We start from the raw sequence: 14,955 nt of genomic DNA, 5'->3' as shown, positions 1-14,955 counted from the left end.
CTTTAACCACTGTTTTGACCTCATGTGTTGGGGATTTTCAGCAGTAATGCCTGTCCTGTGCTCTGCAGGCTGGCCAGGGCTGGAGCAGTAAAAAATTAGGGTTGTGGAGAAAGCTTGGCATGCCCTGGTTCTTGGCCATTGTTCTTCACAGATGCCAGAGACTTCTCTGATGCTCTTGGAAACCATGTGACAGCTTTGAAATTCTTTTTTTCTCTCTCCAAAGTGAAGTGCAGGAGAGAATGTGCATATTTCCATGGTGATGGGACAGATTTAGTGCCATTAGCTGCTCCCTCTTGCTGGGGTGACCTTCCTGTAAAGATCCAAGAAGATAACCCATTTCAGAATAAAGAAAGTCTGGCTACCCAACTGGACAAAACATTTCCCTTATTCCTAGTCAAGAAGATAGGCCAAGTTACAAAAGGAGGAAAAATCAATGCGTAAAACAAGAATTTTTACAAGTCGCACATTTTGAAGCGGGAAGGATAGAGAGAGTAGTTACTTGGAATTGATAGTGGTGAGAGAGGACTGTCCTTCCTTCAGCTACAAAGGGCCAACACCTTGTCCGCCTGTGGCTTTCAGCTGAGGCATGGCCAATGCACATGGCAGGTGGAAGAGAGGTGACTATAGAAGAGGGAGGGTTCCACCTGGAGACCTGGTATAAAAACAACTGCCTTTTGGAGAACACTAATATTTCATCAAAACTGCAGCCCTGGACTGTTGTATGGTTTCTTTGCTTGCTAGCATGTTGGATGAGAGGTACTTGGGATGAGTCTTTGTTTTTTTGGGGGCTTTTACTGGAAAAGGATGTATGGTGACTACACTGTCCAGTGCCAATGGGAGTGGGATTTATGAAATGTGGGCAGTATTGGAGAAGGATGCTCACTGCCATTTCTGTAGCATCCTAACAGTTGAGTGCAGAGCCCCCTATTTCCCTCACCTCTAATAGTATGTAATGCTGGATCAGTGAGTCACAAAACGACACTCCTTGCTCAGTTATAGGAAGAGGGAATTTACCTAGAGGCATGTTTGGAAGAAAATGATGTGCTGTGTCTTTCCCAACTAACTCTGCTTGGTTATGCAATCCTCCACGAATCATGCACTGGTGGCCGATAAGGGGGAGTTGCTATTATCCTCCATGAGTCCTTTAACTTGCACAGACTCCTGGTACAGTGTAACTCACAAGTCTGGTCTTTATGTTGGGAACTAAGGGTAGATTAGGTATTCTCACTGTTACCAACTGTCTAGTTCCCCAGTAGTCACTCTTCCTGAGTTGGCAGATAAACTCTTGGACATGGTGCTGGAGACACTGATTGTTCTGAGTGGCTTGAACATTGATGCTGAATGCCGCTCATCTGGGCTGGCCTAGGATTTTATAGCCCCTTTGGCTGCCCTGGGCCTGCCTCTCTTAAATAGTGACTGGACCCACACATGAAAGAGGCCACACCTTGGATCTCATCTCGTGCACCAAGACTTTGAGGGGGGATTCTGCCTGAATTATGGTCTGTTACCTACTGAAGACAAAGGTGAAGATATCTTCAATGCCCCACAAAAAGGGAGGACCTGTTAAAATGGTCCACCCGTAGACATGAGGAGGCTCATGGATCCTCCTAGATTAAATGCTCCAGGGAATTTTAGAATTCCAAACACATTCTCTGTTGAGGCTGCCTTAGGAGCATGGAATGTGAAACTTCTTGAAGACACTAATATGATTGCTCGTTGTTGACCTCTCTCTGCCATAGGATGGAAGCCAGCCCTGTGGTTTACCAAAGATCTAGTTTATCTAATGAGGGGTGGAAGATGCAGGCAGAAAACTCACAGTGAATTTGATAAATCGTGCCATAGAGCCCATTGGAAGGCCTATGAAGCAGTGATGATAGTGGCTGCTTTATAGGCTTTCCAAGTTAATTCTCTGCCAAAATTTCATCAGCTGTTTCATGACCATCCAATTTACTCAACGCCTTCTGACTCCCGAATCTCAACCTTTATTGGGTCAGGAATCGACAATTAGCTGTGACAACTTTACGAAGGTTTTTGCTACTTGAACAGCACAAATAGGCTCTGGCCTGCATGCCACCTGTAATACAGGCAAGGCAGAAGAAGATTTTAATGCGTCTCTTCTGCTTCTAGGCCCAGTTACGGTGATGGATATTGACAGGATCCTGGCATCCATGAAGGTCTATACATGTGCACTAAATCGTTGCCCATCTTCGCTGCTAAAATATAAAGACCACATAAATGAGCCCTTGATGTCTATCATAAATTAGTCGCTAATTCAAGGTGCCTTCCCTCTGCCACTCAAGAAGCAGTTATCTATCTGCTACTTTAAAAACCATTCCAAGGCAAAAATGATGTGGCCAATTAATGCCCAGTCTCTAACCTTTCTAGACAAAAGTGACTGAAAGAGCAGTGGCAGACCAACTCTGGGTCTTGGATAACTGGTGGTCTGGTGGGCCAGAGACAGCTCTGATGGCTGAAGTTCATGACCTGAATGTAGACAAAGGCCATGCTGATTTGTTGCTCCTGAATCTATCTGCAGCCTTTGCTACAGCAGATCATGTTATCCTGTTAAGGCATTTGGAGGCTCAAATATCAGAATGTGCCTTGGACTAGTTTAAATCATCATAGAACAAACTCAAAAGGGTTGTTGGAGACCAATTCCACAGAGCGCAACTTTATACACCCCATGTTGTTCAACTTTTACATAAAGCCTTCAGGCGAATTCATTTGTGGTTTTGGAATTAGATGTCATCAATATGCAGATGACACTGTGCTGTATATCTCACTATCCAAATCCCCTAGTGATGCAGTATTGGCCTTAAGCGGCTCCTTGACAACTGTGGATAAAAATAGTTAAAAGTGACCAAATTGAAATTGAACCCAGACATGACTGAAGTGATGCTGGTTGGGAAGGTGGAGATACTGAAGGACTTTGCACCCCCCACTTTCAATGTGCTTCAGTTTAGCCTTGCTGATTTGGTTTAGAACCTAGAAGTTGTACAGGATCCAGCACTGCTGCTAAAGAAGTAAGTTAATGCAACTACAAAAATGCCTTCTCCAAACTCAGTTTAGCACAGAAGTTGGCCCTGTGCTTTGACGGCCATGCCTGGATCCATGTCATGGTAACAACAAGATCACACTACTGCAATATGCTCTAAATAGGTTTCCCCCCCAAGTTAACTCAAAGACTCCAGTTGGTGCAAAACACTGCAGCTTGATTATTATCAGGAGGAAGATGGGGCATGTGTATTACTCCCATTCCACAGTTATTCCAATTCAGTTACCAGGCTCAATTCAATGTTTTGGCTATCACATACAAAGCCCTTCATGGCCTTGGCCCTTCACATCTACAGGACCATTCCTCTTCCTGTGTCCTGCCACAATAGTTTCATCTGAACAGAGTCTTCTCTGGGTGCCACCCTGCACATGGGCAAAAATCAACAACTGCCTCTATATGTGCATTCTCTGTGGTTGCCGCCACCTTCTGGAATAGTGATAGAGGAATTTTTGTAATAGTACTCTGCTGCAAATCATAAGTTCCTCTACTACCACTTGCCCACATTTATTCCAAGACACCACAGTGATTATAGAAGAAAAATGGGTTTATCAGAATAAGCCCAGACACATTCTCCATTTCAGGGAGACGTGTAAAGGGCCAGTAACTTTTGAGGGCCTTAAATATCCTTAATGCTGTTTGTTTACAGGAAAGTTGCTATTTTTTACAGAATAAAAGAGAGGTTAGGATAAAACTGATATAATGATGCATACACCTGTCAAAAATGATGTAGAATGACACATTTTCCCAGAGAACATGGTATCTGACAAGCTTAAGTGACAAATAAATTATACACACATTTGAGAAGCTGGAGCTGTACACCTGATATTTTCTAGAGGAAAGAATGTAATCAAAGCTGAAGTTTTACTCATCTAATTAGAATAACACAACGCAAGAAAAATGTTTATTCTTTGCTCAGTGACCTGCCTCACCTACTAACAAGCAGGATATCACAGGTTGGAATTTAACACTGGAGCAAGGCCCGACTTGGCTTGTTTACATGGTTTTGTGTGCTGGTGCTTGATTGTGTGCTCAGTATAAGATTTTATGAAATGGGGCCTAAAAATTCTTTAATTAATAACTTACCTGAAGAGATCAGGAAAGCTTCCACCCCCCTTGGCTTTCCATAACCTATGCAAAACTGAATTTTTCAGGAGGGCTTTTTTACACAGGCAATAGGACTGTGGTGTAAGGAAATGGTTCAGAGAGATCTGTTGGATAGGAACTGTAGACTATAGTAATGCGTACTGTCCGTTGCTGTGAAGTTCAAAAATCTTTAGACATGAGTAGATGTTGAAATACATTTGTTTGGACAAGCTGTGTTCTTACTGGATAGTTCCATGTTGTAATTGTCTTGGTTGCGCCAAAGCAGATGGGAAAGCCTGCTGAAACTTGAAATATTTGAACATATTTTGCTAAAAGAGAAACACAAAACCATGGATATGTCGTCTGCATGGAACTTCTACAATCAATAGTAGAGACTGTCTTGTGGGGGAAAGCAAAAAAAAACAAGACCAAGATCCATGTAATATCTTTCATTAGAGACCAACCAAATTGGCACAAACTGTTGTGAAAGCTTTTGAGTTCACCAGAGCCTTCAATCAGGGTTGAGATTTTCTTTGGGCAATGGTTTTGCATGCCATAGTAAGGGAAGCCATAGCTGCTACAAAGGTTGCATATTGACTTGTTTATATGTTCCTGTAGGCCAGCAACAGCATTATTGCCAATACCAATTTCTTCCACCTCGGCTTTCTCTTGACATGGCAGCCTCAAGCACTCTGGAGTAACACAGGGATCTTTTCTCAGGAATAAAGGGTCGGGAAGATCCTTTAGAGGGTCAATATGCTTGCTGGATTGAAACTAGGCAAATCTTTACTTGGTTACCAGAAATTAATGTTGAGGCAAAAAGTTATAAAAGGAAGACCTGAGAAGGCTGGATAAGCATGGATTTCCTGCAGACTGGTGAGTAATTAAAGGGTTACGCCTGTATGACAACTTCGTAAAAAATGCTTATTTCCTTTATAATCAAAGCCCAATTTTGGGGGGGGGGGAATTCCTGTATTTTGAACCTAAGATATTAGATAAATAACACCAACTTTTGTTCATTTTAAAGCGCCTAAAATTTCTAACTGCAAAGCAATGTACCTGCTGGTCCCTCCTTTCCCTTTGATTAGTCTCCTGAAGGTTGGGAAACTGGCTGAAAAGAAAGAAAAAAGGCATAAATAAAAGATGTCATAAAAGGAGGGAGCGCCTCCGGCTCCCCAGAAGAAGATGAAGAAAGGGGTCCTGCAGATGCTAGCACCGTTCCTCTGAGGAACCCCACTTTTCTCGTCCAGCTCCCAGGGCTACCAAGAGAGACAGCAGTTGCAGCCCTTCTGTGGGCTTTTCTTACCCTTACTTCCTAGGCCAGCGCACTCTGCTCCTTCTGGCCATTCAGAGTCATCATATTCCAACACTGATTCTGATTCCATTGCTTCAGGTAAGGAAAAATGAGAGTGGTCAGGAGAAGAAACTACGTTATCAGGCCCATCTTCAATAAGGCTGTTCCTCTGAGAGGATTTCCTGTGCCTCCTAGGGAAAGTTTCCCCTGGCCTGAGATTCACTTGGCGAACTGCCCTGAGGTTCCTCAGGACACTTCCAGCAGGAGAGACTAGTTCCTTTCACCAGCCGGCACCCACTCCTGCTATTGTGCCCTTCCCAATTTCCTTTAGTGCCCTCAGAAATAAGTGGGCCCAATCTGTGGTTAAATGAATGTATATATTGCTCCCTGCCACTGAAAGCCCTGAAGGTACTCCTTTTTATGACTAGCTTGGTCTTTGAGCAGTTGTCTGCGCGGATGGGGATGACACCCTTAAGACACCAAAGAAACAGGAAGAACAAGCTTTCCTGAAGAAGACACACAAGGTCTCCATTCTCACCATCAGAGCAACAGGTCGCCTTGTCATTTTTTCCATTTTCTGGGCAGAACAAGTACAAGACCCAAATGTTGATCCAGACAGGCACTGAGAAAACCTGTTAAAAATCAGAGAGCTCTGGATTTTTCCATTGATGCCACCCTTGACTCTTTGCAATTTTCAGCTCACTCCTTGGCTTCCAGTGCTGCGGTCACCTGTCTCCAGAAGTTGAGCAGTGGTTTGGAGCATAAGCTGGAATATCTGGCGTCTCAATGCTGAAAGGACCCTCTGGAAGCACAAAGGGAACCTTGGCCTGACATGCTAGGTCTCCCTCAAAAGGGACAATAGAGAGATTGTTCTTCAGGAGATGAAGTACTTTCCGGTGTTTTAGCCAAAGGTTGCAGCAGAAAACGACGCTGGAAGCCAAGGAGCAAGCTGGAAATCACACAGCATCAAGGTTGGCACCAGCAGAAAATTCCAAAGCTCTCTGGTTTTTAGCCTAAGCCAAACAACAACAAGAACCACCACACAGGCCAAGCTTCCCAATGTAAACAGAACCAACGAAGCCCAGCAGAAACAATGCCAAACCATCCTTCAACACCATCACAAGGACATCTCTGTTCCACCCACTATACAGCACTCCTGATGGGGGTTCCAGGACCCCCATCTGAGGAGGGGCATTCCCTTCCCTGAATTATTCAGAATGGAAGTAGCCATGGATGCAAGCCTCTTTGACTGGGCAGCACATTGCCAGGACCTCATTGCCCAAGGGAAGTGGAGCAACTCAAAAAAAGGGCACAGCATCTATTGGCTTACAGCTAAGAGCAACACATCTTGCACTTCTCTCCATCCAAAAGGCAATAGAGCATAGATGGCAAAGGCACAAGATCTCACTCATTCTAGAAGGAAGCAGCTCTTCTGTTCCAGTGGTCAGAATCCCATTGGTCCCCCCTCAGTCCAAGACATCTACAACCTGAAGGCATACTGGTTCAGCCAGAACAGCTTTGGAACCCAGCAGGATGGGTGCTGAATCCCAGGATCTTCAGAGACATAACCAGAAAGATGGGCATTCCTTACCTAGACCTCTTTGTTGTGTTACCTGTCAACAACAAGGTACCAAGATTTCTGGTGACAGGTTCCTGTTGGGAAGGGGTGGAGGGGGCAGACACTCTCTCAGCCTCTTGGCTCTGTTCCTTCCCTCCTACCCTACTCATAGCCAGGACTCATAGCCATATCAGCAGGATATGGAAAGAGACAGCATGTTGAATTCATTGCGTCCCACTGGCCTAGGGTACCCTAGTTATTTGATCTGGTAGCAGTGGCACATCAGCTGCATTGGATCATCCTAGTGGCCTACAACATTCTCTCACAGGACCCCCTGGTGCACCTCAATGCAGGTTGGCTTTACCTCTCTGCATGGCAATTGTGAAAGGAAACTGCTAATGACATGGCTACCTAGAAAATGTTTTAAGAGTGATCCCTAGCATCTAGGAGACCATCTATTCACAGGATCTACAAAGCTGTCTGCAATAACTTAGTAGATTTATTAAAGTTGAGAAGTTCTGTATATTAACCCTGTTGAAAGTTGTGCAATTATTGGAGTGTGGATCATGGTTCGCTGTTATAGACTTAAATGACACTTATTTCCACATTTCTATTCACCTGAAGTATAAGTATCTGCATTTCCAGTGTGGAGAAACCTGTTACCAATACATCCTTTGGATGAGTGTCTGCACCAAAAGTATTAACTAAATGTATGGTAGTAGTTGTGGCTTCCCTTAGGTCTCGGAGCTGCTCCATCTACCCATTTAGATAACTGGCTCCTTGTGGCCCAGTCACATGACCTGCTTTTAAGTCACCTTAACCTCACCATCTGTACCATGTCTTGACTAGGGTTATTGATCAGTTGGAAGAACTCTCATCTTATACCCACTTAGTCTGTACAATTCATTGGTGCCAGACTAGGCTTTCCTTCCAGATGACACAGTGTGCAATCTATGCACTTTGGCCTCCCTTTTTCAGTCTCAACATTTTCAGTCGCTACTGATGATCCAGAAATTGCTGGATCTTACGGCCTCGCCCACAGTTGTAGTGCACTTTGCATGACTGCCTATGCGCCCCCTTTAAAATTGGTTTGTATGCCGATACAACCCTAATGTACATCATCAAGAACTCAAATTGTCCATCCCGTGATTCATCACTAGGTCATTAATGGTGGTGGGCCACATGGTTGAACCTGGTTAAGGGCTCTTTCTCGGAATACAGCATCCTGAAATATCCATAACTACGGATTTCTCCCTCAAAGGAGGGAGCCTTTGTGTGTGGGGGTTTGTGGGGTTATATCAGGAAAGGGCGCTTGGTCTACCACAGAGGTTATGTTTGCACATCAGTGTCCTAGAGCTTAGTGATCTGTTACTCCCTTCTAGTAGGCAACAAGATGGTTCAGGTACTGACAGACAAGAATACCATCCTTTACTGTCTGAACAAGCAAGGGGGAGCTGCATCTCTGATAGAAGCAATGACATTATGGAATTAGGCTGTGGGCAACAATGTTTCTCTCCCAGCCGTTCACATAGCAGGTATTGAAAATTTTCAAGGCAGACCCTTTCAGCAGGGTGTTCCTCATACATCACTAAAGGGCCCTCCACCAGAAGTACATTTGCCCAGTTTTCCAACAGTGAGATTTCCCTTCAATGCCACAGACCACAACACCAAAGCCAACTGGTTCTGCTCCAGAGCAGGCGCAGACCCTGATACTCTGGGAGATGCTTTTCAGATCCCATGGAATGCAGGCCAATTTTATGCCTTCCCTCCATCTCCTCTAATCTCCAACCTACTCTGCAGAATCTGTTACTACAATGCTCCCTTGTTACACCTTTCTGGCCCTGACTTGAACGTGGTCATCAGCTGATATGTTCGCAAAGCAGTATTCTGTTGACACAAGCAGCAGTTGGAACAGCAGTTCTACATTCTTTGTTCAGCAAATGGACTCAGCTTGCTATACTCCTAAAATGGGACTGCAGAGATACGGTGAGGAAAACAGGGATGCAATTACCAGTAACTGTTAAGTATCTTCTGTGCAGGCACACGGGATCTTACAGCCCATTGTGAGTCTTTTCTTTATTACTATCATGACCTTGTGAATTATGGCAGCTCAGGATGAGGAGTACCCCTTTACAGATCTTTAAAGCTACTAAAATCTCTCTCTGCAGCTGGTCTGTGACTGTGTCCTCCCGATGTGTGCCTAACCAGAAGATACTTGTTGAACAAGTATAGGGAAGTGCATCTCTGTTTTTTCCTTCCCATCTGGATCGGAAATGTTCCATTCAGGTACGGTTCCAGTCCACTTAGGTAAGTACAACACACACACACAACACTTGCACAGACAAGAGTCTTTCCATCTCCCAGGGCTACAAACAAGGATGACATCTCAGTATTCAGATTCAGGCTGCCAGAGTTTTTAGTATCTCCTTCATAATGCACAGAGGTGAAGACTTTTCCAAGCAATTTTTATAGCAAGATTCCCCATTCTGGCACATGAGGAGACCGCATTTATTTGCAGGGCATTCCTACACTCCATAACAGGGTCTGTTTGCAGGGTACCGTGTGGTTTTTTCAATAGCAAGGATGGTGTATTTTCACCCACCATCCAGGAGTTTCTCCACCATGGGTCTTTACTAAGCTGAAGGTTACAGCCCTCCTCAGGTTAAAGGAGCATCCGTGCTTATTTGTAAGCCCCTCTCATCAGGTCAGGGAGAGCAAGTCTTCCAGATATTCCTGGAAACGCTTCCACAATTTCAGATTCTGTGGATTAACTCAAGTCGTCAAAGGAATAACCTAGCCCCCACTCCATCCACCCCAGGATTGCTTTCTTCTCTCCAGGATCTTCCTGTTAGTAGAACATAAGTTTGGTTTTCTAGAAGATGGTACTATCACTTTTCCGCTACTATACAACATACCAGATGGCTCTGTTGTATCAGGCTTGAAAACACCATGATCATTTCGTGGGGTATCGTAGCTGGAGCTTGCCTGCACTCTTTTCAACCTGAAAGGTTCCTTGTTCAGGGCAGCATCCCCTGCACCAGCTCACCAGATTATTGTTCTGAGGAAGACAGGCAGGATTGTAACCTTGGCCGTGTTCATGTACTTCCCCATGGGGCAAGTTGTTCCATGCTTGTCCACAAGAGGCTGTCTAACTTTGGCTCTGGGTAGAAGACCGTATCTCAGCCTTTTAGGTATGTCATCTCTCAGACATTTTCTACCCAAAGGCCATCCAGTTTAACTGGGTCCCAGAGTGATTGGGACTGTCATGACCACCTCCGTCTGGCCCAGTGACTCCGTCTCAAGAAGAGCCTAAGGAGCCAAGGCACAGGAAATCAGGAGGGCCAGAGATCAAGGAGGGCTGGATGCTGCAGAGGTGCCTGCCAACCGTGCTCTAGCAGTGCCCGAGGCCACCCTGCTGGAGCCTGCCAAGGAGACTTTGCCACCTGCCTCTGAGAGAACAACTCGGGCAAACCTGGGCTTATAGCCCTTCAGGACCTACTCCCACTCTGCAAGAGTGGCATTGGTGGAAGGCCTGGGCTGAGATACTGCAAAGAAGGCAAAGTGCCAAAAAAAAATCCCAGCCTGGACTGAGAACGCTGCCTGCTGGATCGACCAGTTCTTTATTTGCAAGCTCTGTGCTCTAGCCCCAGCTCCCTGCCTTCAGCTGCAAATTTCAACCTATGTTCCAAGTCTAGCCTGCCAAGCCTGAGGCCTTACTTCAGAGGAGCTTAGGCCTGGCCTGCCTGCACAGTGCTGGACAGTTGATCCAGCCCCACATATGGAGAACCTGGCAGTAATGAGGCACTAAGGGATCAAATGAGTCTTTTGAGTCGTAATTGGCAGTCCTATAAGAACAGCTTGAATGGCAGCCAACTCTACACATAGCTCCCTCCACCCGCCAAAGGAAATGCTCAGAAAGAATATCTGAGAAGTTCAAGGGTCATCCCAGCCCATTTCTATCCTTCCTGGCACAGTGCAAACTGTATATGGAACTGCGACAAGATGATTTCCTCTGATCACACCAAAGTCTGCTTTGTAATGTTTCCTTAAAGGAACAGCAGTAAAATGGGCCACGGTTTTTGTTGCTCAAAAACTGTCTGCTCCTGGGGGATTTCCTGCCGTACATGGCCCACTTGCAGACCATGTTTGCTGACCCCCAGAAGGCTGACATGGATAACCAGAAGATCCAGCAGGGGATGGATCAGTCTTGGAGTACATGATGGAATTCTATCTCCCGGCCCGGGATCTCTCCTGTAACAATGCAGCATTGGCTGACCGGTTCTAAGAGAAGCTGTCTGAGGAAGTACTGGGTGAATTGGGTGGGTTGGCCGTGGCCAACTGTGCTGGCTTGAGAATTGGTGGACCACTTGGAGGTCCTCAACATACAAGACAGGACCCACTGTCAGGCCAAGAGATCTACCCTGTGCAACCTTGGTACTGTCCTCAGACCCTTTTCCCATAAAAGAGTTTGGGAGGGGCCTGGCCCAAGTTGACCCCCAAAGAGAAAGGAAGGCAGGCAAACCTCTGCCTGTACTGTAGTGACCCAGGGTATCATGTGTTGACATATGGACAAGACACCACCTTCTTTGCTCCCCATCTACACTCATTTTGATTATTCAGATCCCATTTGACTTGACTGCCTACATCCTACATACTGTGGCCATAGTAGACTCCAGAGCCTGGGTATTCATGGGTATTAGTCTGCCCCCAAACACCCAGTTTCCAGTTGTCCCAAAACAATTCCCCTCACCATGGAGACAGCTGATGGCTAGCCATTGAAGTCTGGATCTGTGACCCAGGATACCGTGCTCCTATGAGAATCCAGGCCCATCAAGAAAAACTCTCCTTCAACTTGGCAGCCTCCTCTCACTTCCCAGTGGTGTTGGGCATGCCATGGTGCTCGCTACATGATCCCATGATCTCATGGAGGCGGCAACAGCTAGTCTTCCAGTCCCTGTACTACTAAGCCCACTGTGCTCATCCAGCCACTACCCTGCTGTCCTCTGCACAGATACCGGACTTAGAGACACTGAAGTTACCTGACCTGGCACTGGTTTATCTGGATTATGCAGACATCTTCAGCTCCAAAGAAGCTGATACACTTCCTTCACACCAGCCATATGATTGTGTCATCAGCCTTGTTCCAGCAGTGCCCATTCCAGCTAGCCATCTGTACTCCCTTTCCTAATCTGAACTGGCTGGGCTAAGGACTTTCTGGACAAGAATCTGGCCAGCGGATTAATCCCAACCGTCAGTGTCTCCAGCAGCTGCCCCAGTTCTCCTTTGTAAAGGAGAAATCTGTGCAATGAGAATCAGACCCTGAATAAGATCACCATACGCAACAGGTACCCACTTCCCCTCATACCTGAAGAGTTTGACTGCCTCCAGGGGGCAAACTGCTTTACCAAATTGGATCTTTGGGGGGCGTACAACTTAATGCAGATCTGGGAAGAGGATGAATGGATGACTTCTTTCTGCACATAGTACGGTCACCAAGTATACCATGTTGCTGTTTGAATTATGCAGCGCTTCTCTGGTCGGAAGTGTTGGTTCACAAGTTACGTTTTGGGACCTGATCAACTGGTATGTGATTATATATCTGGATGACATCCTGATATACTCCAAGAACCCTGGTCTCTACACCACTTCTGTCCATTCAGTTTTGGAGAGACTGTGCCAGTAACACCTTCATGCCAAGCTTGACAAGTGTGCCTTTGACTTGACTGAGGTGGAATTCTTGGGGCACAGCATCTCCCCACAGGGACTCTAGATGGATCCCCAGAAGGCGAAGGTGGTTGTGGACTGGCGCACTCCTCAGCATGTGAAAGAGTTGCAGTGTTTCCTGGGATTCATGTATTACTACCAGGGATTCATCCCTAATTTTTCCATGTTGGCATTGCCCTGACTTGCCTGTTTTGAGGATGAACTCCATTTGAATGGAACCATGAAGCCCAACAGGCATTCCTACAACAGAAACACTTGTTCTCTACAGATCTGAGCTCAACTTGCCATTCCTTGTGGAAACAGACGCTTCCAATGTCATAGTGGGAGCAGTATTGCAACAGTGTTCCCCTCAAGCACCAAAGAGACCTGCACCTACCACTCTTGGAAGCTTAGTCCCATGGAACAAAATTATACCATTTAGGACAAAGAACTAGCCATTAAAGTGATCTTTAAGATGGTGCCACTATGTAAATGGGCTCAACACCCCATCAAATCCAGACGGACCGCTGGAAGCTGGAGTAATTGCAGACTGTGTGCAAACTCAACCAATGCCAGATTCAGTGGTCTCTGTTCTTCTCCCAGTTCAATGTCAAGGTGATTTATATCTCCAGCTCACAGGAGGGCCAGTGTACTCTCTAGGAACCCTGACTACACCCATCACACTCCTGAAGAAACACAGTCCTCTGCTCTGGTGGGAAAACTTTGCTGCCACTTGGGGAAGGGATCAGGGTTGAGAGGAACTGAGACCTGTAACAGCAAGATCACCCACACATGGATGAGCAAATGGAGCAGATGAACTCTATTCTGCAGCAATACCTACAGTGCTTCATCAGTTTCCAGCAGGACAACTGAGCAGAGTTCCTTCCACCAGCCGAATTAGCTTCCAACGATGCATCACATTATGTCCACCGAACACTTCCCCTTCTTCGCAGCATATGGATTTCATCCATCTTTCTTCCCAGCTCTGACAAATCCATCAGCTGTACCTGCAGTCCACAGAGTTCAAGAACTAGTGGTGGTACAGCGCCAACCTACAACAATAACTCAGCTCCAAAGAAGCATGTCGATCTCGGGCCTTATCTGCACAGCAAACTTAAACTGGCACTTCTCAGTATTCACACTAATCGAGACTGGTTCACCTTGGGCTTCCTGCGTTCCACACTGCATGACACTGAACTGATTTTGCATCCCCCCCCCCCCCCCCGCTGATGTGTTGAAATGTGTCGGTGTGAAGTCAGGTTTTGCAGGGACTGCAGTCGATCACCTTTTATTTTCATGCATGCGTTGTAGTGTTGCAGCAGTGTATGTCAAGCATTCCCTTCCCTCTCCCCATTCCTGAAGTTGCTGATTGGACAGTCCCATGCCCACCAATCCATTTTTTTGAATTCTGAATAGATGATTGATGATGGAGGTCTGGAGGGAACCCTGAACAGAACTTCTTGCATGCTTGTTCTACTCAGACTTTTTTGGCAGCTGTTGCAGTTGTTATAGTTCTGGTGTGGTTTGAATTGTCTGTTTGGAGCTTAGTGAGAGTCATGAGGGTTCCGAAAGCTGCTGTGCTGGCCTTGATCCAGGTCATTTTGCTGTCTCTGAGGTTTTCAGTGGATGCCTGTTGTATCCATACGAGGAAGGTGTCTGTCAGAAAGCATACATTGAAAGCCTCCATGCCACTTTTAGTCATCAAACCCGTTTCTTCGATTTGCAAGAGCAAGTCTTGCAGAGCAAGACAAAGATGGCTCACTCTTGCCGGATTGCCTTTCCTCCAGTGCTACTGGGTCTATCAGAGAAGCAGCAACTGGTGGGACAACTTCATTCTTGTTATTTGGGATGACCAACAGTGGCTATAAAACTTCTGGATGAACCACCAAACTTTTGAGGATGTGGTGGCATCCACCAGAAGATGGTTACTGTGACAATCGACCACCATGCAGGATCCCAACCCAGTGGAAAAGTGGGTGGTGTTACCAGTTACCTTGCCAACTGCAACTGGTACTATGAATCTAAGGATCGGTTTGAAGTGGGACTGTCAACAATAGCGGAAATAGTTCTAAGTCTGCTTCACCCGTGAGATGGACCTCTTTTGGAAAACTACTTGCCTGGGGACAGAAGTAGGCAAGGTAAGTTGGCACTCTTCATTGCCTTCTTTTCACTTTTTCATTTTGCAATGTATTTCAATTGTAACAACCATTGATGCAAAACCGGTCTTTTTGTTATGTGATCCTTCCCCCACCCTCTATGTTT

The sequence above is a fragment of the Eublepharis macularius genome, chromosome 18, assembly GCF_028583425.1.
Source record: "Eublepharis macularius isolate TG4126 chromosome 18, MPM_Emac_v1.0, whole genome shotgun sequence".
Lineage (NCBI taxonomy): Eukaryota > Metazoa > Chordata > Lepidosauria > Squamata > Eublepharidae > Eublepharis > Eublepharis macularius.
Note: the sequence above shows the minus strand (reverse complement) of the source record.